The sequence below is a fragment of the Pelobates fuscus genome, chromosome 3, assembly GCF_036172605.1.
Source record: "Pelobates fuscus isolate aPelFus1 chromosome 3, aPelFus1.pri, whole genome shotgun sequence".
Lineage (NCBI taxonomy): Eukaryota > Metazoa > Chordata > Amphibia > Anura > Pelobatidae > Pelobates > Pelobates fuscus.
In genome coordinates, this window is record NC_086319.1 from 164,646,065 (window position 1) to 164,669,655 (window position 23,591).

Below are 23,591 nucleotides of genomic sequence, written 5' to 3' on the forward strand. Positions count from 1 at the left end.
ATCACCTGGGGGTACGAAGTCCAAGATGTTGGCGATTCTGGCAAAAGATTTCTGGCAGTTCTGCCTCTACAACAACACATTCCGGGTCTGGACAATTCGGGAGCGGATTGGAATTCCAGACACTTAAGAGACTCTGGAGATTGGCGTTTACACGCTTCGGTGTTCCAGAGCCTGGACATGCTGTGGGGAAGATTCCAGATGGATCTGTTCGCATCTCGGCTGAACACTCAGCTGCCGGAGTTCTACAGCTGGAGGCCGGACCCAGCAGCGGTAGCGACAGATGCCTTTCTCCAGGAATGGCCACGGGGTCATCTGTACGCTTTTCCCCCGTTCAACATGATCGCGCGCACGATCTCGAAGATGGTTCGCCACGACTGTCGTTTGCCGTTGATCACCCCTCTATGGAGATCTCGACCATGGTTCCCTCGCTTGATGGAGTTATCGATAGATTACCCTCGGCTGATACCTGTCTTCCAGGACCTCCTTCTGGATCCGGATGGGAACTCACACGAGCTGGTGTTGCAACACCAGCTACCCCTGATAGCGTGGTTCCTTTCAGGGGACCTTGGACTGTCCCAGACGTTCCGCAGGCAACTCTCCTGCTCCTCGATAACGCCTGGGCCCCAGGCACCCGTACAGCCTATCGAGCTTCATGGAGATCGTAGTCTGGTTGGTGCATGGAACGGGCAGTGGATCCCGTATCTGCCCCTCTCTGTTTGATCCTGGAATTCCTCACATCCCTGTTTGACTCGGGCAAGGCATACCGCACGATCAATCTCTCCCGCTCGGCTATTTCGGCCGGCCACAAGGGTTTGGATGGTTCCCCTGTAGGCAGACATCCTTTTGTATGTCGTCTTCTAAAGGGTATTCGCCTTGCTCGTCCTCCTCGGCCTCGTTTCTCGGCCTTTTGGGATGTCAACGTGATGTTGCGGTTCCTCTCATCGTGGTACCCTAACCAAGAACTGACTTTAAAACGATTGTCATCCAAGTTTGTGATGCTACTCTGTTTGATCTCTTGCAAGAGGGTCTCAGACGTCAGGGCCCTGGATTGGGACGCCGTTGCATTCACCCCAGAGGGTGTTACTTTTGACATATCCAGGAGGACTAAATCTGCATCAAAGTCATTTTCATACCCCAGATTTTCGGAGTGTCTGGCGCTCTGCCCGGTGGATTGCATCAAAGTTTACCTGGATGTTACGCGCTCTCTTCGCTCAGCCGATCTGCACGATTTGTTTGTATCTTTTAAGTCTCCTCATCGGCCAGTTTCGACACCTACTCTGGCATGTTGGGTGCGTTGGCTGTTAGCCTCTGTGGGTATAGACACCTCTGTATTTACGCCTCATTCTGTGCGAGGCGCAATGGCTTCAAAAGCTTCCTCAGTCGGATGCCGCCTGGAAGATATTATGCGAGCGGCAGATTGGTCCCGAGAATCGACCTTTCGAGACTTCTATTTCAGACCTATTGAACACATCGCATCTCGAGTGGTGGCACAGCTTTGAACTTGCATAATATGAGCCTCTGTGTCTTTAATAAAATTCCCAGATTTTACTAGTAACATGACGTAAAGTCATGATTTTATTAAAGACACGGAGGCGAGTATTATTCCCTCCCACCCTCCCGGTGTGGATCTGGGATAGGAGATGCTTCGATACGATTCAGGTATGTTTTTTCAATCAGGTCTGTATTTATATCATGTGTTTAGATCATGTATTTGTATCATGTATTTTTATCATGTTTTGGATGATTTTGAACGCTTTTGATGGTTTTTTAATTCTATATATTTTATATTTCAGAATCCAGTTTTATGTATGGCTCCTCACGGTTATGTTTGGTAAGTCTACAGTTTTGAGTTTGGAAATTACCATATTTTTCTATCTTTTGTAGCTTGAAGTTTTCGCATTGTCTCCCGTTTCCTGTTTGGATCTAATGGAGCATCATTCGTCTTACCTGGTCTTCGGTTTCGCAAGAAAGAGGAGGATTGTGGGAGACACAGGACTTATATAGCTACTTCCTCTGTTATGTGATTGGCTGCCTGTTATGCCTGTACAGTTTTTTGCTTTCAATTTCGATAATATTTATATTCCTCTATCTTTGCTGCTGAGGAAATAAAGAAAGAGTTATGCATAATACTCGCCTCCGTGTCTTTAATAAAATCATGACTTTACGTCATGTTACTAGTAAAATCTGGGAATTGTAAGGATTACAGTGAGTGAAGGGTTAGCAATTTCTTATGGGAATAAATGGAATCACAACCACCAACAGTGTGCAGATTCTGGCCTCTACCCTACAAATAACTTCCCCGTCCAGCTCATTGCCAATGGTGCCCAGCCCTTACCAGTATATTAATGCCAGCCCCACATGCTCATCCCAGCAGTATAACATTGCCTTAACCAATGCCTTTTCTTTTTTGGGCTGGGAAATATCCATTAGACGTATGCATGACAAAAAAAGTCTGACTTGCCCAAACCTATTTGTTCAACAACAAAAAATTGGTTTGGATGAACTGGGATTCATCCATGTGGCATTTTGGCTTGGATACATTTTATCCATGCAATCCTTTTGAAAAAAACAAAATGGTTCAAAAATGTGTCTATTAGTGAACCACAATGCGGCCGCGGAACTAAACAAAGTTGATTCAGGGACCCGGTCGAGCTATTTCAGCGCCGCAGTGTCTGACCGGGTCCCTGCTTTGCTTTGCCACAGTGCCGGGAGGAAGTGATTGCAAGTCACTTCCTCCTGGCGTATGAAGAAGCCGCGTGGGAGATACTAGATAGGAGCCAATGGAGACTCAGAACCAGCCAGACGCCACAGAAAACACAGGGAATCCACCTCCCTGCACCAAAAAGGTATGTAGCAGATATTGTAAATTGGGATCTTTTTGTGTCAATCATATTTATTGAAGAAATTTTCGTGAATTCCGTAAGCATACGGCCAATAAAACAGTATATGGTACAATACATTTATGGACAGCTTTACAAAGTCAGGTCTTTTCCGCTCTCAAGATCTAATGATTGCTTAGGTGCTGATATAGCCCTTCTCATGTGTGTCTTGTGGAAAGTCGGCTCTTTTCTAGCCGTCCTAGACAGTGAGCGTTGTCTGTCGTCGTACCCAGTGTCAGTGTGTGTCCTTGTCAGTTTTTATGGGCAGGATATTGGTGCCGGCAGGCCTCCGTCATATTGAGGGCAGCCGTACATCCGATGGTGTCACCTAGGAGGGTGACCTCTTTAGTTGTGTAAGTGTGGTCTGTCCGCGTGTGCTGCTAGGTAGAGCTGCAGTCTATAAGTGGTCCGGTCGGAGCCGGTCTATTGTCGAGTCGTCGTACTACGTATAAGTACAGAAGAAAAAGGAAACGTGGGGGAAGAGATAGTAGAAGAGAAAGAGGGGAAAAAAAAAAACAAAAAAAAAGGGGGGGGGGGTTAATGGGGGGCGTATTGAGCGTCTGGGCTCTGCGTATTGGGTCTCGACCACTGCAGCCCCGTCGTTCCGGTTAGTTCCAGGGCTCTGGTGATTTATGCTACTCCCCCTGAGACATATCGCCTCCAGGGGTACCATGTCAGGGCGCATTTATCTGAGCGCTCTCGCAAGGAGGCCGTCAGAATCTCCATATCGTAAATGGTCTCTACTTTGTCTATCCATTGTCTAAGAGTGGGGACTGACGGACTCTTCCAGTGCAGGGGGATAAGAGCTTTTGCTGCGTTTAGTAGGTGGATTGTCAGCGAATTTTTGTATGCTTGCGTGGGGCTGGTGGTATGGTGCAGGAGCATCGTCAGGGGTTGCATGGGGATATCATCCCCCGTGATCTCTTTGATCTTTGCCCTGATCATCTGCCAGTATGGTGTGATATGTGGGCATGACCACCAGATGTGTAGGTTTGTGCCTCTCTCCAAGCCACATCTCCAACAATCGCCTGATTCCGTTGCATGTATGTGTCTAAGTGTGTCTGGTGTTCTGTACCACCGTGTTAATAATTTGTAGCCTGTTTCCTGGAACTTAGAGCTTATTGAACATTTATGGGTAAGGATGAATATTTTGTCCCATTCGTGAGCTGTCAGCTGTGTGCCCGTCTCCCCCTCCCATCTGCTCGTGTAGCTTAATGGGCAGCTGTCTCCTGTCCTCTGGAGCATAGCATATAGACAGGAGACCCCATGGTCTATATGTCGTCTTTCTGTGCATAATCGTTCGAATTCTGTAAGTGTACGGTGGAGGTGGGGTTTCCCTGGGAGTTTGGCGTAGTAGGACCTAATTTGGTGGTAATGGAATTTGTCAAGCAGGGTAGGTTGTCTGTCTGTTATTAAGTTGTCCAGCGGTTGTAGCGTTCCCCCCGGACTCCACTGGCGTATAAAGAACCAATCTGTCCTCTGGAAATTGCTTAGGGCGGCCGGGTGGAGGCCTCCTGCCACCCCCGGATTGTGTGTGATGGGCGTAAGCGGGCTTGGGGAGGTGGTAAGTTGGTGGGCATACCGTTGTCCACACCATACCCTGAGGGTGGCGTCAATCATCGGGTTCTTCGTGTGTAGGTCAGTGAAAGTGGACCCCCCGAGCCAGAGCTGTGATGGAACAATTCCCCGTGTCTGTTGTAGTTCCATGGATACCCAGCGTTTAGTGCTGGGGCGTGCATGCCAGTCTACTATTCTGTGGAGATGCGTCGCTCTATAGTATGCTATCACTGACGGTAGTCCCATACCTCCTGCTGTCTTTGGTCTCTCTAGGATCGATCTGCGGATGCGCGTCTGCCTGTGATTCCATACAAACCTACGAATAGCTGTTGTCACTGAGTTGAAAAACATCTGGGGGATCCTGGTGGGGAGTGTCGCAAAGAGGTACAGCAACCTGGGGAGTATATTCATTTTGACCGCACTAATGCGGCCAAACCACGATATGTACTTCTGCGTCCACCGCTGGAGGTCTTGTTGTATAGCTGAGAGGATGGGAAGGAAGTTCAGCCTGTATATCTGCGTCAAGTCCGCTGGTAGCCAGGTGCCCAGGTACCATAGTTTTGTTGCACACCATGAGAAGGCGAACTGTGAGCTGAGCTGGCGGACCTGCTCCTCTCCCTGCATTATCGGCATTGCTTCAGATTTTTCTATGTTGAGTTTCAAATTGGACACCTGATGGTAGGTGCAAAACGCCTGTAGCAGGTTGGGCATAGAAATCCTGGGCTGCTCCAGGAAGAAGAGCATGTCGTCCGCATAGGCTGCCACTCTGTGCTCCTCCACGCCCACCCTCACCCCCGTTATGCCCCCGTCCTGTCTGACCGCCTCCAGAAACGGCTCAAGAGAGAGGGCAAACAGGAGAGGGGACAGGGGACAGCCCTGGCGGGTCCCGTTACATATTGGGAAGGACTGCGTTAATGCTCCGTTGATACGGATCCTGGCCGTCGGGGAGGAGTACAGCGCCGACACCCATGATCGCATTATTGGTCCGAACCCCATATGTCGTAGGGTTTCGTCCAGATAGACCCAGTCCACCCTGTCGAACGCCTTTTCGGCGTCCGTGGAGAGTAGGACTGTGTCCCTGCCCGAGGTCCGCGCGCAGTGTATGACATTCAGGGCTCGTATCGTATCGTCCCTAGCTTCTCGACCCGGGATGAAGCCCACCTGATCTGGGTGTATAAGATCCGGCAGGATCCGTGAGACCCTCAGGGAGATGGCTTTGGTGAACAACTTCAGGTCGGCATTTAATAGTGATATCGGTCTATAGCTCGAGCAGTTTGACGGGTCTTTTCCCTCTTTAGGGATGACCGTGACTGTCGCTGCCAGGGAGTCCGTGGGAAACCGCCCCCTCTCTTGTATGGAGTTCAGGCCCGCTAGAAGGCGAGGAAGTAGGGTGTCTTGGAATGTTCTTATGTATGTTAGGGGGAAGCCATCTGGGCCCGGGGCCCTGTGCGGTTTGGAGCCTTTCAAGGCCGCGGCCAGTTCCTCTAGGGTCAGGGGCGCATCTATTTCCTCCGTTAATTCCGGAGTGAGTTTGCGCGTCACATGTAGTGTCAAGTAGTCTGTGACTTTCTTGCGGTGTTCTTGGGCTACTGTCCCTTGCGTGGGCCTTGCTTGGTTGTAAAGGTCCATGTAATAGGCCCGAAATGCTTCCATAATGCCTTCAGGCATTCTGGTGGTCTGACCGTGTCTGTTGTGTATCTGGTGGATATGTTGGGCTTTACGCTTCTCCCTGAGCATTTGTGCTAGTAGTCTACCGCTCTTATTTGAATGTTCATAGAAGTGCCTAGCTGACTTCCGTATTGTGTGTAGTAGACCCTGAGAAAGGTGGTCTCTGAGTGTCCTGCGTGCCTCTGTGAGTCGCAGGTACGTGTCATCTAAGGTCTGCTTGTGGGTATCCTCCAGGTCTGCTATCTGTGTCGTTAGGTCTAATATTTGGCGAGCTCTATCTTTCTTACGTTGTGTGCTGATGGATATAAAGAGGCCCCTAACAACACATTTATGGGCTTCCCAGAGCGTCAGTGGGGGCATATCGGGAGTGTCGTTAATTTCAAAGTATTGTGTGAGCGTCTGTGATGCCTTGGTGCGTGTCTCTAGCTCTGTTAACAAGGTTTCGTTTAGTTTCCATTGGCGTTCGGCCGGTTTAAATAGTGGCGAGTTCATCACTACCGTAATTGGGGCATGGTCGGACTGGTTGATGATCCCTATGGTTGCTTCTCGGAGGAGCGCTAGGCTCTCCTGGGGTAGGAATATATAGTCAATCCGACTATATTGCTTGTATACTGACGAGTAGTAGGAGAAGTCTTTATCGTCTGGATGGGCTACCCGCCAGCAGTCCACCAGCCCCATCCCGGTAAGCGTGCGCCTCATCATGCGCAGGCTGTGTTCCGGGACAGTGCTGGCCCCCCTGGTGGTGTCCATCCGTGGGTCTAAGGGAACGTTGAGGTCACCCGCAACTATCAGCAGACCGGCCTTGAATTTTTCTAGTTTGGCTAGGGTTTTGGTCAGGAAGATGTGTTGCCTGCGGTTGGGGCTATAGATGCTTGCAAATGTGTAGGTGTGATGGGCGATGGTGCCCTTCAGAAAGATAAATCTCCCGTCAGGGTCCGCCATCGTGTCTATGTGTTGAAACGGGACTGTTCGGGAGATCAGAATCGCCACCCCTGTCTTCTTAGACTCCGGGTGGTTGGCATAATACCCCTGTGGATAGCGGCTGTTCTCCACTTTCATGGAGTCCTGGCCCTTAAAGTGCGTTTCTTGCAGGAGCGCAATAGAGACCTTTTCCGCCCAGAGCTGGCGCAAGAGTTGGGAGCGTTTCTCCGGGAGGTTTAGGCCTCTCACATTATTAGACCACACCTTGAGGTGTGCGGGGGCGAGGCTCGCCCCGTCCCTGCGGATTGGGCTTCTCCCGCCTGGTCGCAGTGCTGAAGGCATAGCCCAGACGTCCATACGTAGGGGATTCAGGGGAGGGTGAGGTGAGGGAGAGGAGAAGAAAGAGGGAGAGAAGAGAAAAAAAAAAAAAAAGGGAAGGGGGGAAAGTTGCTAGGTAGCAACTATGAACCTCGGTCGGTTGGAGACGTTTGGAAGCTGCTCGTCCGCAGTCCTACCAAACACCGACTAGTATGTACACTGTGGGTCATTTGCGTGGGGTGCGAGAAAGGTCGCCTACGGTGCCTGTCACACTATTGTATGTGTCGTGATCGTGGCTGTCTCCAGGTGCTCCCAACCCGCCCGTCACATCGTAAAAAGTCGTCCCCGTCTCGTGGCGTGTCCGAGGATGGAGGACCAGTTTTCCCGGGTTGTGTCCTCGTCCCCTCTTCTCCCTGTGTATATCCTTTTTAAGCCGTGTGTGCCCTCTGTCCCGTCTTTCCAGTCTATCGTCCCTAGTCTGCTCCTTGTTCCCCCGTTCATGGAGTGTGAATGAACCGTTCCCTCGGCCAGTTACCCCTGGTCGCCCAATCTCCTCTTTCGGTCCCGTCCAGCCCTGTCCGGTTGTCAACCTCCATTCCCCTTGCAGACTTTTGGCTCGCTCAGTCCCCTCGCAGCTTAAAGATAACAATATTCAACTAACAATAAACATTTTAACAGTAACTGTGCCCCTGCATGCTTGCTTCGGGGACCCCCCTAAAGCGCTCTGGCGCACGGTCGTACACCCCCTTTCCAGCGTACTCCCTAGCGGGGGTCTGGTTGAAGATGGGTGGCCGTCAGGCCGTGTGGGGGGATGCCGAGCGTGCTGCCAGTTTCTCTCCCACCCTTCTGGCTTCCAAATGGGATCAGGCACCTGAGTCCACCTTTCTCGTGCATTACCTGTAGCCCGGCCGAGTACGCTCGTTGGAGCCCCCTTTATCCCCCACCCGTCTGTGACCCCTCCGGGGCCAGGCCATCCCCGCTCTTCCACCTCCCCACCTGTAGGCCGGTCAAACACCTTCCCGCTTCTCTCGCCCCCGTGGGGAGGCCTCCCCTTCCTCTCATCCTTCCCCGGGTTTCCCAGACACTTTCTCCCGGGCTCCTCCTCCCCCCTCTCCAAATGAGGCTTTCCCCCCCCCCGGGCATGACCGGCCGCATGAGCCAGGGTATATGATCTCGGTAGTAGAAGTGGGCACAGTCAAATCCCCTGTGGTCCTGATAGCGTGTTCGTTTGCCCAGACCCCCCACCCAAACCTGCTCAGTTCTCTCCAGAGCTATGCGGGGTATTGGCAGTTGGTCCACCCAGTCCTCTCCTGCCCCCCCGTACCCCACCCAAGCGCTGTTTCCCTGGGGAGATGGGATTTACAGGGTACCCCGGGGAAACATGGACCTAAGGGAAAGCAAAGTACATACCCCACGAGTTCAGTTTCAGCGTCTCTACACTCCCGTGTCTGCTGCAGGATATGCTGGTATTCAATCTGGAGTGGTAATCGTGGGGGTCTTGGTGTATCTAGCCTGTCTCCGGGGGTATTCCAGCACTCTATTCCTCCGAGGTGTTGGGTCCGCCTCGCTGCATCCAGGGGCTCGGCGGGGGGCCGTCCACCAAGTTCTCTGCCGGGACTGTTGGGCCTGTGGGTCTGCTTGGTGGGTGGTCCAGGATCCAATTGGGGACTGGTATCTCCGGAAGGCCTGCAGCTCGCAGGAATCTGGGCACATCGTTAGGCCACCGAATCGTCAGCCAGCGGTTGTCCACTCTAGCTTGCAGGCTGAATGGAAATCCCCATTTATACGGGATCCTCTTCTGTTGCAGGAGGCCTGTGAGCGGCTTCAACGCTCTTCTGGTGTCAAGGGTGAGGGCAGACAGGTTGTGGAATAAAGATATATGGGAATCCATGTACGTGATATTGCGCAGTGCCCTAGCTGCCCTCATAACGGCCTCCTTCAGCTGGAACGATTGAAAACAGCAGACTAAATCCCTGGGGAGGCCATCTCTCCTTGGTGGTCGGAGCGCCCGGTGGGCTCGCTCCAATCCGAAGTCCAGTGGAGCCTCTTCCCCCAGTAAGTGTGTGAACAGGCCCTCCAGCAGTTCTTTGGGTGTTTCCCCTTCTGACTCCTGCATACCTCTGACGCGGATGTTATTGCGTCGGCTGCGGTTCTCCAGGTCCTCTACCTGGCGTCTGAGTTCCAGGATGATGTTGCCTTGCCGTGTAGTAGCGAGGTCTGTAGCCTGTTGATGCTGATCTGCCTGCAGCCGTCGGACCTCCAGGTCATCCACCCGGTGTTCCAGAGCAGAGAGGTCCTGTCTGACCGCAGCTATCTCCTCCCGGATTGCGGAGCGGAGTTCTGCCACCAGGTCCTTCTTGTCTTGCCTGGTGAGCATGTTTGTGGAGATTGCCGCTAGTTCTGCGGACATCTGGGAGAGGGCATCTCTCTTTGGGGAGTCCTGTGTGGAGCATGTTCTGTTGCTTGATCCCGGCGACCCGGGCGCCATTTTGTCTGGGCCTCGTGCGCCAGTCATGCAGTGCGGGGTTGAGAGGAATTCATCCATCGGCCCCGACTGCTGAGACATGTCGGTGTGTTGCGGGCCCGGGGTGGTCCCCCTCCTCGGTTTACCCATTCAATCGGGTATAACTGCGCTATTTACACGGGCTTTGGCGAGTTGGGGCCTAGGAGCTCACACTGCCAGCGTCCTACTCCATCGGCTGCCTGGCCACGCCCCCAATCGGGATCTTTTGTGTAGATTTGAGTATGTGTTATAACTGTTTTTTTTCATCAGTGTGTGTGTGTTTTACCAGAGTGTGTTGTTAGTGAGTGTGTGTGTTACCAGAGTGTGTTGTTAGTGAGTGTGTGTGTTACCAGAGTGTGTTGTTAGTGAGTGTGTGTGTTACCAGAGTGTGTTGTTAGTGTGTTTGTGACCAGAGTGTGTTATTAGTGTGTGTGTGTGTTACCAGAGTGCGTTGTTAGTGTGTGTGTTACCAGAGTGTGTTATTAGTGTGTGTGTGTTACCAGAGTGTGTTGTTAATGTGTGTGTGACCAGCGTGTGTTATTAGTGTGTGTGTTACCAGAGTGTGTGTGTGTGTGTGTGTGCATGTGTTATCAGTGTGTGCGTAACATTAGTGTGTGCATTACATAAGTGTGTTTTATGTGCGTGCGTTACATCAGGGTGTGTGTTATCAGTGTGCATTACATCTGTGTGTGCGTTACCAGCGTGTGTTATTAGTGTGTGTTACCAGTGTGCGTGTATATATATATTTATGTGTGTGTGTGTATGTGTCAGTGCGCCAGCTCTACATACAAACATATTAAAAACACAAACACTAACACTAATCATATCTACAACACACACACACATTATATACAAGTACACCACTACTTTTAAATAGCAACAGTACTTTTAAACATACAACTGCATTCAAATGCCAACACTTCACACAAATTCATACATACATTAAAACACACAAAACATGTTTACACGCAAACACAAATTCTGCTCACAAATGCAGTTCTGGAAGGATGGCTACATGGTTGATCCCCACGAGGAAAAGCATTGTGGGATTTGTATAAGAAATGGGGATCTCACCGCCCACTGAATGCTTTGGACACTATATCGCATACGTGAAGATCCAATGCCTAGGGCGACGCCCACAAATGATACGAGGTCAGAGATATCATGTAAACCAACTAGTCTTGTATATAGAACTGGGATTCATTGGCTTTTTAGACGAAAAACCGAGGCCCACTGCTCTAACACGCTAGGGATTTATGTAGACCTGAGAGGTGTACAGAGGAGGACTGTTATTTTCCTATATTACTAAAATAAAAAACAACAAGGTGTAACTCCACACATGTTCTTGCATTTATAACAACGGAACTCTCACGAGCTATGAAAACTGTGGACTGATTAATATTTTTGCTTTCTTTAACGTTATGTTTTCAAAACCATTGTATGTTCATAGTCTAAAGGTTTATATATGTGGGACAATGTTATTGCACTCTGTATCTCTTTATACTGCTTCCACGTGCCTGTGGTTACCTCACCTTGTGTATAAATAAAGAATTAAAAAAAAAAAAAAAAGAAATGGGGATCTATCTGCCTTTTGGCCATGCTTGCGCTTAGGGGGCCCAAAGAAAATTCTTGAACTAAGGCTCTCTGTTCATTAGTTCTGGCACTGGATCCCATCAATAATTATTATTGTGCGTTTGTGACTCAATTGCGCGGTGCTTGAGCGCGGTGCTCGAGCTAAAAGGTTGGATGCCCATGCTCTAGTGGCTGTCTCCCTGACAGCCACTAGAGGCCACTAGAGGCCGCTTCCGCGATTTTCGCATTGAGGGCACGCTGGACGTCCATAGGAAAGCATTGAGTAATGCTTTCCTATGGGCGGTTTGAGTGCGTGCGTGGCTCTGGCCGCGCATGCGCATTCGGAGTTGATGTCGGCAGGGAGAGGAGAGGACACCAGCGCAGAGAGAGCCCGGCGCTGGATTAAGGTAAGTGGCTGAAGGGATTTTAACCCCTTCAGCCCAGCGGGAGGGGGGCCCTGAGAGGGGGGGGACCTAATAACCCTATAATGCCAGGAATACGAGTTTGTTTACCTGGCACTATAGTGCTCCTTTAAGTGAGAACTTTCATAATGACTGTTTTTCCTTTTGCAGTATTGTAAATAAAAAATGGTAATAGCAGGAGTCATTTATTTGAGGGTTTTCTTTTATTCACTAGCAGATTTAGATTAAGAAATTTAGGAATTTGAAGGCAATTTGCATCTTTGGAGGTAGAAGACATAGGCACACCGCAAGAGTCAGACAGGCATGGCAAAGCCGCTGCCATGAGAGGCATTTTAAAGAAGGAAGAGAATCATAGATTTGATTGTGATGTTTAATATCAAGAACACAAAATTTAGGCTAGGAACAAAATCCCCCCAAAAATACAACCAAATTCACGGAGTAAAAAAACATCAAAATCCAAGCCACAATATATCTTGCACACAAGAATGTTTAAGTACAAATTGTTTAACATCTGATAAGTAAACATATACTACTATTTACAGTATCCTCTCTCTTAATTCAGCATAGCTGTGTAAATAACTGAAGTAGGGAAATAAAATCTCTCCATTCATGAGTTTTTTTCTGTATCTAGACATGAATGTTCCTGTATGTCTATCTCTGCTTCTAAATAAATGTGTGCTTATGTGTATTTGTCTTTGTGCATGAGGGTTTCTGTAGGTACGTCACTGTGCATGAGAAGGTTTGAAAGAATGTCACTATGCACGAGTGTGTATGGCTTTGTCTGTGTCTATCTGTACGTGATAGTCTCTGTGCATGAGTGCCTGTGTTCTTCTATTTGTCTGCACAAATGTTTGTCTGTATCGCATGTGCGTTTCTGCATGGCTGTGTCTGTATTTCTGTATCTGTGGATAATTATGTCTGTATGCGTCTATACATGTCAGTAATTTCTTGTATCTCACTGCAAGACTATATTTTTAAATATGTATTTCTGTAAAGAAGGTCTGCCTATATAATTATCTGTCTGTGCCCTCCACTTTGTAGGAGTTAAAAAGACACTCCTAACAAAATATTCTATGTATTTATTTGAAAAAAAAGTTCTGTTTGTTTTACTTTATTTATTTATTTACATTTAACATGCATGCATGCATCAATCTTCGAATTCATTTCCGTATGAAAATGTTTCCCCAGCACCAGTCCTACCTTAACACAAATTATGAAGCCTTGTGGAACATATGTATCAGACCGATTGCAATATTTGACCATTTGTGATAGCGCTTCCCTCCCTATTCCAGTCACATGTGGTGTTCCCCAAGGCTCTATATTCAGCCCCGCACTATTCACATTATTTATAAATGATGTACCTAACATCTGCAAATCCTCAACTGCACACACATACGCTAGTAAACCCAATCTACCGCAGCCTGAGGCTGTGCTCCAACACCAATTCACAAAGGTAGAAAAGTGGATTGCAGTTAACAAACTCTTCTTAAACACTGACAAAACTGTTACAATGATCTTTGGAACTGTGCCTAAATTATGTAAACTACAAAATCAACAACAATGTATCAGAACAAATTCAAATAGCACACCGACCGCAGTTAGTTCTTTCACATATCTGGGTATGTTGCTAAACCCCAACATATCCTTTGGCCTTCACATAGAAAAAAAATCTCTTAAAAACTCTATCCAAAACTATGTGCCCTGTACAGAAACAAATCCTGCCTAAGCCCTACAGTAAGAAATCAGTGCAACAAATTCTAATGCCGATCATTCATTATAGGGATGAAGTTTATGCACCTACATCACAAACCCACCTTCATAAACTTAATACGTTATATAATTTGTTCTGCTGCTTTGTACTTGAATGTAATTACTTTACCCATCATTGTGACATGTTAAAAAGCTAAACTCGCTATCGCTGGAATCCCAACGCACTCTTCATCTTTCCAGCCTTTCCAGTGCATAAGAGCTTTTCTGTGAAGCTCCCACCCTACCTGAGTAGAATGCTCTCCCCGGCTGTTCACAACTCCTATAACCTCTGATCCAGTACTAGCACGATATTTAGCATACTGCAATACAAATATAAAGTTGCTCGATCCTCATTTTCCTACAGAGCACCGCAATTATGGAATAACCTCAGGGACACAGTGAAATCTTCATTCAATCTAAAATCTTTTAAGAGATCTATGGCAATATACCTCAGCACAGAATGCTCCTGTCATGGTTGAATATATTTATTACCTTTTATGTGTTAAATTTATATAATTGTTTGTATATTGTATTTTTTTTTTCATTTGTAATATTTTGTACCATATTGTAACAATACAATGTTTTGTGGACCCAGGACCTACTTGAAAATTAGATAAATCTCAATGTATCCTTCCTGATAAAATATTTTATAAATAAATACATTTGCCTTGATCGCTGATTAAAATAGTGTACACTAGAAAGTACGGAAAGTAGACTCCGAGGACCATCAGCTGCTTTTAAAATATCCTCCAAACGACAGCCAGAAAAGGAGACCTTAGAAGCCATAACACCGCGAATCGAATGAGGAGAAAAAAAAAATTAAATATCAACACCTGCCAAGGACATGAGCCATTTGACCCAATGAGCAAAGGTAGGAGAGGATACTGGAGCATGCGGTTTATGAAAGGAAATGAAAAGTTAAGGGTCTGATCATGTCTGAAGGGGGGCGGTACGTGCTTTATAAACACGCACAATAGGCACGCCACCCGACAGTGTTGTGGTTTCAAGGGAAAAGCTGGGGGGAAATTCAGAAGAAGACGAGGCGGTCTACCGCCATCTCCAGGAGAGGCGGGAACCAAGGTTGTGACTGACACAAATCTGCGTTGAATTCTATGACCATGTCTGGATTCGAACCGAAAATGGCTTTGCCATTCCAAGCTTCCATGTGAAGGAGCCACCAGTGGAGTTCCTCCTTCACCTCCGCATCCAATGTCACGATATCCTCGTATGAGGCGCCGCCTCTGAAGTAGAATGCTTGTAGGCGTTGTAGGGCTCTGGAGTGAAGGGGCCCCGGGAAAATGGTTTGAATGGAAGCAGCCAGGAGCCCGATCACACGGGCCAGATGTTTGAGACAAAATTGTGGAGTGGCAAGAATATGTTGAATTTCCTTTTTGATGTTCTTCAGTTTTGACATGTGTAGGGTCTGCAGAAACGCTATCTGTTGCGTGGGAATGAGTATGGACTTTTCTCAATTTATAATGAAGCCCAGGTTTTGTAGCAAGGTTGTGGTAAAACCGAGATGAGTATGGAGTAGGGGGACCAACTACCAACTGGGATAGCAGAAGTAGATCGTCTAGATAAATGATGAGACGGATCCCATGACTGCGGAAGAGAGTGATAACCGGCTTCATGAGCTTGGTGATGCACCAAGGAGCGGAAAATAGGCAGAAGGGAAGGCAGCGGAACCGCCATTTCCTTCCCTGCCACGTGAATTGCAGTAAATGTGGATGAACGTCTGCGATGGGTATCGTGAGGTATGCATCTCATAGGTCTAGCTTGACCATCCAATCTGATGGTTGGAGTAAGTCTCTCAGGCAATCAATGCCTTCCATCATGAAATGATGGTATGTCACATAAGCATTTAGCGGTTTCAAATTGATCATGGGGCGGATCCCGCCCCTTTCTAGGGAACTAGAAACAAATTGCTCACGAAACCCGGGGTCTGCATCGGGACTTCGTGGATGGCACTAATTCTCATATCTCTTAGGAAACAAGGGTCATATCGGGTGGGGAAAAAACAATCTCCCTGGGGGGACAACGTTGGGAAGGAAGGGACACAAAATCTATCAGATAACCATTGACAGCCCTTAGTACCCATGCATCTGCAGTAATAAGAGCCCAGAGATGGGAAAAATGGGTAAGTCTGCCTCCCAATAGGGAAGAAAGGTGATTGTAGTAGTTTACTGTAAGGACGTCGACCTTGCGTGCCTCTTGACATCCAGGGTCTGTCTCATTGAGGGAAAAAGGTTGGTGTTGACCTCTGTTCTTGAAAGGGGTGTCTCCCCATGTAGGAGCCTCGGTTCGGACATTGTGAACCTCTACTAACTCTGCCGGACAAACGGCCCCAGCAAAAACCTTAGGGTGGAACACCCTCATCATATTTGTCTGTGCCTTGTCTAAGGCAGTGAATGTCAGGACATAAGATCCCAGGTCTTTCACAAAAGACTCACCAAACAGCAAGCCAATTGCCTGAGCGCCTGGCTCTGTAATTGCCAAACTAGTTTTGGTTCAATTTTTAAGAGGATTGATTTACGACGCTCTGTGCAAAGCGAAGTGTTTGAATTGCCAATCAAGCAGATCAACCTCTGTATCCAACCCGTAATGGTGAGACGATCTAATACATCATCCTGAGCCAAAGATTCTACTACAGCCTCGACCCAAAATATCTAAAACTTTGTCCTGGCAGTTGCGCAGGCAAAAGTCTAAACCCGCCTTGGGTCTCTACCCCTTCTTGTCCAAGAATTTAACAATCTTGGGGTCGACCTGAGGCGTCTTGCATACTTTATCCGGTACAGTAGGACGTGGGCATTCCGCCCGCATTTTATTATGGGTCGCCTTTTCAAGAGGCTTGCGGACCCGGGCAGCAATATAGCATGCCACATGTTCTGTGGCGACCATTCGGCCGAGCGGCAGTGGTGTAAATCATCAGGGTCAATCAGAGGTTCGCCCTGCGGGTCGAGTATTTTACCCTCCTTGGATATTGCTGGAAGAGATAACTCAGTGCCAGAGGTATCAGTGGCATTTATGCCATGAGGGGTGGTATTATTCTTCTCAAAATTATAATCTGAATCAAGGTCGGATAACTTATCAGAATGGTCCGTATAGAGCACTCTCCTCATCTTCGCTGAGATTCGATTAAGAGCAATCAATCTGGGTTTTAGCCCATTTCCAATTTTTGTTGCCTGGCTATTGTCTCTCGTGCAGTGGTTCCATAATCGCGCCATCTATGACAGGTTTTAAACAGTCCATCATCATTGTTTTGGATGAGTGCTTGGTTTTAGCTGAGGCCTTGTGGCCCGGGGCGTGGGAGTTGATAAGTAGGCGGTATCACGGACGGCAGAGAAGCCGGAGGGACCGACAGTTGGGCCTGCTTTAAGGAATCTGAAATAGATGATGACAATGTCCATGGCAGATGCCAGGGCCTTGGACATGGACTTAGACACTGTAGTGTGCATGATCATCTGAATTTCCTCAGAAGCTGGGATTTCAGCTTCATCCCCACAAATTACAGTGGGGAGTCCCAAGGGAACTTGGGGTTCAATTTCAGACCCAGAGGGTGTAGGCATATCTCTAGAAGAAGGGGGGTGGTCCAGAGGGACCAAAAGATGGCCGCCATGGCTGGGTTTAACAGTGCTGGGGCGTGCGTCCGGTAGCCGAACACACTGTCTGAGCGAACAAGTAAGGGAGGGAGGATTACTGACTGCTGAAGCAAGTGGAATAATGAGAATAAGTAGCTAAATGCGTTTGCGTTCGTAAGAACGCCAACACGGCAAACCGCCGAATTCCAAGATGGCCACCAAACGTGTTCCTGACGGAACGCACATGTGCGGCCGAACAAACAGCTCTGAGAAACAAAGCAGAGAGCAAGTAGGTTGCGTACAAGGGGCGAACCAAGTGGAGAGCGCAGTACCGCAGTGGAGGTAGGATAAACCTCCAAAAGGTCTGCCAAAGTCCCAGAGAGACAATAACGAGGGGGAAGAAAAAACCTCAATAGGGAAAAGGGGGGGGGGAACCAGTCTACATAATAATATTACTGTAATACACAATAAACAAACATAAAATAGCACTAAAGAAGGACCAGCAATCAAAGTATTAGTCACTAAGGTAATATGTCAAATCACAATAATCACAATGAAATAAAGATCCCACAGTTAGTAAAACCGTGAGTTAGGTGGACTTAACTGAGGGAGCAGTAAAGAAAGAGGAAGTGGTCACGTATGTTCCGCCTACTATAGGATAAGTATGTCGCTGATTGGATGTTCATGTTACTAGGCGGATATTGTCATTGTAATGTTTATACCTGTTTTTTCTATTGATTTGCATTTGTTATTTCTTTGCTGCTGAGGGAATTAAAGAAAGAGTGCAGCATAATAGGAGCCTCCGTGTCTTTAATAAAATCAGTCAAATCTCTATATATTTGCTAAATAACCTGTTCACAAGCATTCTAACTAAAAGAGTATTCACTTTGCTTGTACCTGTAACCTTAAGCACAGCTAACCCAGGGGCGTATTAGCCGCGAGGCAAACAAGGCATTTGCCTTGGGCGGCATTTTCCAGGGGGCGGCAAAAAACGCCGCCCCCAAATGCCCAGGGCAAATGCCTTGTTAGCCTTGCGGCTAACTGACAAGCCCTCTGGGCGGGCGATCTGCTGGGCGGCGCTGGCGGGCGGCTGGCGAGGGAGCACTTCCTCTGAGCTGTCTGCTCAGCTCCCTCGCGCGCCGCAGAGTGAGGCTGGGAGCCGGAATATGACGTCATATTCCGGCTCCCAGCCTCACTCTGCGGCGCGCGAGGGAGCTGAGCAGACAGCTCAGAGGAAGTGCTCCCTCGCCAGCCGCCCGCCCGCCAATGCCGCCCGCTTTGCAGCCACTGGACCACCAGGGAGAGGGCACCCCCCCCAGAATTCCCAAAGGTAAGGAGGCTGGGGGGAGGGGGAGTTAAATAAAAAAAAAAAAAAAAAGTGAGTGTGTGTATGTCTGTTAGTGTGTATGTCTGTTAGTGTGTGTGTGTGTGTGTGTATGTCTGTTAGTGTGTGTCTGTTATTGTGTGTGTGTGTCTGTTATTGTGTGTATGTCTGTTAGTGTGTGTCTGTTATTGTGTGTGTGTGTATGTCTGTTATTGTGTGTGTGTGTATGTCTGTTAGTGTGTGTATGTCTGTTAGTGTGTGTATGTCTGTTAGTGTGTGTCTGTTATTGTGTGTGTGTATGTCTGTTAGTGTGTGTCTGTTATTGTGTGTGTGTGTGTGTGTGTGTCTGTTAGTGTGTGTGTGTATGTCTGTTAGTGTGTGTCTGTTATTTTGTGTGTGCCTGTGTATGCCTGTTAGTGTGTATGTCTGTTAGTGTGTATGTCTGTTAGTGTGTGTGTGTGTGTGTGTCTGTTAGTGTGTGTGTATGTCTGTTATTGTGTCTGTGTATGTCTGTTAGTGTGTCTGTGTATGTCTGTTAGTGTGTGTGTATGTCTGTTAGTGTGTATGTCTGTTAGTGTGTGTGTGTCTGCTAGTGTGTGTGTGTCTGCTAGTGTGTGTGTGTCTGCTAGTGTGTGTGTGTGTGTGTCTGTATGTCTGTTAGTGTGTGTGTGTGTGTGTCTGTATGTCTTAGTGTGTGTGTGTGTGTCTGTTAGTGTGAGTGTGTGTGTATCTGCTAGTGAGTGTCTGTTAGTGAGTGTGTCTGTTAGTGTGTGTGTGTTTCTGTTAGCTAGTGTATGCGTATTTGTCAGTAAATGTGTGTATGTGTATTTAGAAGGCGGGGGAAGGGTTGGGTGGGGGTGGTGCGGGCGGGCGGGAGGGGGGCGCCTGAGTTTTGTCCTGCCTAGGGCAGCACAAAACCAGGATACACCACTGAGCTAACCCCAAGTCCTTTAGATACTACCACCCAAACCTTATTAATGCTATAATGTTGGCCCAGCTCTAAATCATTTATTGGGGTTCCAATTTGTTGAGTCCATATGCATTTGATTTTAAAAAATCTTGCTTCATCTGATATTTAAGTAATCAGCAATCCATACAAATTCCACAACTCCGAAATGCCATACGGATGAAAAAAGCAGTGTACCGTATATACTCGAGTATAAGCCGACCCGAATATAAGCCGAGGCCCCTAATTTTACCCCAAAAAACTGGGAAAACTTATTGACTTGAGTATAAGACTAGGGTGAGAAATGCAGCAGCTACTGGTAAGTTTCTAAATAAAATTAGATCCTAAAAAAAATATATTAATTGAATATTTATTTACAGTGTGTGTATAATGAATGCAGTGTGTGTGTATGAGTGCAGTGTGTGTGTATGAATGCAGTGTGAGTGTATGAATGCAGTGTGTGTGTATGAATGCAGTGTGTGTGTGTGTGTGTGTGTGTGTGTGGTGCAGAGCCTTGGTGGGGGGTGGGCAATTTTTTTTATTTTTTTTTTTTATTATTTTAATTTTTGTTTTATTATTATTTATTATTATTTTTATGTATTTAATTTAATTATTATTTTTGTATTATTATTTATTATTGAGTTATTATTATTTTTTTATTATTATTAATTATTATTTTTTCGTCCCCCCTCCCTGCTTGATACATGGCAGGGAGGGGTCTCTCCTTCCCTGGTGGTCCAAATATAATAACCATCTACGCTTGTCGTTGCTAGACTAGTTATAAGAAGTACCGTATATACTCGAGTATAAGCCGAGTTTTTCAGCACATTTTTTGTGCTGAAAAACCCCAACTCGGCTTATACTCGAGTCAATAGTCTGTATTATGGCAATTTGCATTGCCATAATACAGACTGGGGGCTGTGGGGGCTGCAGAGCGGTTACTCCCAGTGGCTCTCGCGAGATTTACAGTGTGAGCTGACAGAAGAGCTGAACGGACGGCTCGCAGGGGGAGGAGAGAGCTGACAGGAGCTGCAGGAGAGGTAAGTAACCGCTCTGCAGCCCCCACAGCCCCCACTGAACTGCCAATGCCACTGGACCACCAGGGAAGGAGAGCCCCCCTCCCTGGCCAGCTAGCAATCTGGGAGGGGGGATGAAAATAAATATAAATCATAATAAAATATAAATAATAAAGTAATATTAAAAATAATAAAATAAAAAATAATAATAAAAAATATATTAATAAAACATAAAAATATTAAAATAATTTAAAAAAAATTATAATAAAAATGCCCAGCAACACACATACTGCATCACACACACTCACACTGCATTCATACACACACACTGCACTCATACACACACTGCATTCATACACACACACACACTGCACTCATACACACACACACACTGCACTCATACACACACTGCATTCATTCACACACTGCACTCATACACACACACTGCACTCATACACACAGCACTCATACACACAGCACTCATACACACTGCACTCATACACACACACTGCACTCATACACACACACTGCACTCATACACACACACTGCACTCATATACACATACTGCATTCAGTATATACACACACACTGTAAATAAATATGCAATATAATTTTTTTAGGATCTAATTTTATTAAGAAATTTACCAGTAGCTGCTGCATTTCCCACCCTAGTCTTATACTCGAGTCAATAAGTTTTCCCAGTTTTTTGGGGTAAAATTAGGGGCCTCGGCTTATATTCGGGTCGGCTTATACTCGAGTATATACGGTAATTACATCTAAATATGTAGGTACATTCCAGCTTAACAATGTTGTCGGCTGCATATTTAAAGTAATAGGATCGATATTTCGACAGCTTATGTTCTCGTTTGGTTTAGATGAGTTAACAGGACGTACAGATCAGATAAGAGTATGCAGAAGAGTGACAAAGAAGGACACCCTGAGATGTGCATTTCAAATATAAACAAGGCTATGCAGTGCATGGTATACTACATGTGTGTCCAGATTGTGACAGGAGATCAGTGCACGTGTTATATTGTAAAATAATGCATAATACGGCAGATTTTAAAACCCCTGGCAACGGTTATAAACAAAAAGGTAAACGTTACTTAAAGCGTAAGTGTGTTTAGGAGAGTCCAGGTATGGTTTGAGCATTACAGCCCCACTGTGTGTAAGGCCAATTCAGCTGCATCTCTCCTGCAGGTCGATCACCCGATCCCTATACGCAGCTGGGTGTAGGAGCAGTTGAAGAGGCTTAGCTGGTCAGCCTTGCAGCCCTTCGTAGGCCTGGCGCCTCCTCGGCCCTGGATCAGTGTGAGGGCTGGTACCTTCAGGCCACGAGCCTGGGGTCCACTTGGGTCCAGGGTCTTTCCCGACGAGCGGGTGCGGCGGGCCTTGCGTGTATCTGGCACGGGCCGTCGTGTGGGTTCTGTAGCCCTCCGTTTGTGTGGCCGGTACCTGCGGGTTGGTCCCCCCGTTGCCCTCTGTCCAGGCAGGCGCTTCATTTTGGTTACTGTGGATTGGCGTTTTTTTGCGCCCATCAGAGGTTTCCCGGTCCTCCCGGGGCTGCTGGTTTGCTTTTTAGGTGGGTCAGGGAGTGGTATGACCGTAGCTGGTCGTATATGGGCCATTAGCTGGGCCCAAAACTTATCAAAAATGATGTCCAGAGAGTCTCTCGCTTTAGGGGTGGGGTAATGAGATACATGCTGCTGCTGCATGTCACGAGTGCAGTCGTCGCTTTTGGCCGCCATTTTCAAGGCCTTCCCCTCTGGTCCGTCTGCTTGAACCGTCGTTTGCAATAGCAGGTCAGTGACCGGGTTGGGTCTGTGTGGCGGGGACCGGGATGTCCCCCACCGGTCCAAAGGGGGGGGGGGAAGTTCCGTGCGTGCTTGTGGCTCGGAGTGTTGAGCGGGAAGCGGCCGCCTTCCCAACTCCCCTTCTCTCACTTGCCTCGTTCTGCCGTTTCGGGTCCCGGGCACTCCGGGAGATGAGACCGGTATCTGCGGGCGCCTACTGGGTTCCTCCATCTGTTGAGCCCCCGTTTGTGGATTTTCCCGGTATGTGCGCCCTTATTTTCAGCGTTAAATTTCCCGTTCAGCGGGAGCTCGAGCTGAGCACGTCTTGCTCGCTCGCTAGCCAGGCTCCGCCCCCGCCTCATTCCATTTTAAACATGGATTCCTTTTAATCTGTGTTTGCAGTATACAACTGCTTGGAACACAATTTAGGAAAAGATGCAAAACCAGTGAACCACTCATGGACAGCTGTTTCGTTGTTAATGCAACTCATCAGCATGAGGTTGGTTACTGGTTTGCTTATTGAGGCTTGGTAGTGCTTGGGAAGCAAAATCCAAATAGGTTATGGTGGGGAAAAAATGTGATTGAAAACCCCTTCCACCTGAAGTCTGTGGATAGTTAATACAATGTTAAACAAAAATCTGCACACCAGTCAAGCCATAAGACTTGCTTTTCCCACAGAAATCCCAAAACTGCAGCGATGTTGCAACCGCAAAGGATTCTGGGTGGGCATATGCAAATTAGTTTAACAAAGAATCACATTTTTGCCTCATTCCATTTTAAACATGGATTCCTTTTAATCTGTGTTTGCAGTATACAACTGCTTGGAACACAATTTAGGAAAAGATGCAAAACCAGTATATATATATATACACACACACACACACATACAAACCGTGTTTCTTGGCACTCACCCTTTCATGTGTATAGTTCAATCTAGCCTGGGTATAATCCCACGTTGAAAATATATAAACAGAAATAAAGAGATGCACTCCAAGGACTTGGTAGATGAAAAAAGGGGTAGTTTATTCCAATAGGTATAGCATAAAAAAATAGCCGATGTTTCGCCCCGTTCGGGTCTTTCTCGAGGATTGATTACAATGTTATTGTGAGTCTAGGATTCTCTGTATTTTGTGCGTCGCAGACCTGGAAATAGAAGATTAGGTTAAAGAGTAAGGAAAGGATAAAATAGTAAACAGGTGGAAGTGAAGGGTGAGTAAGTGAAGATAGGGTTGCAAGTAGTGATGTCGCGAACATTAAATTTTCCGTTCGCGAATGGCGAAAGCGAACTTCCGCAAATGTTCGCGAACGGCCGAACCGGGCGAACCGCCATAGACTTCAATAGGC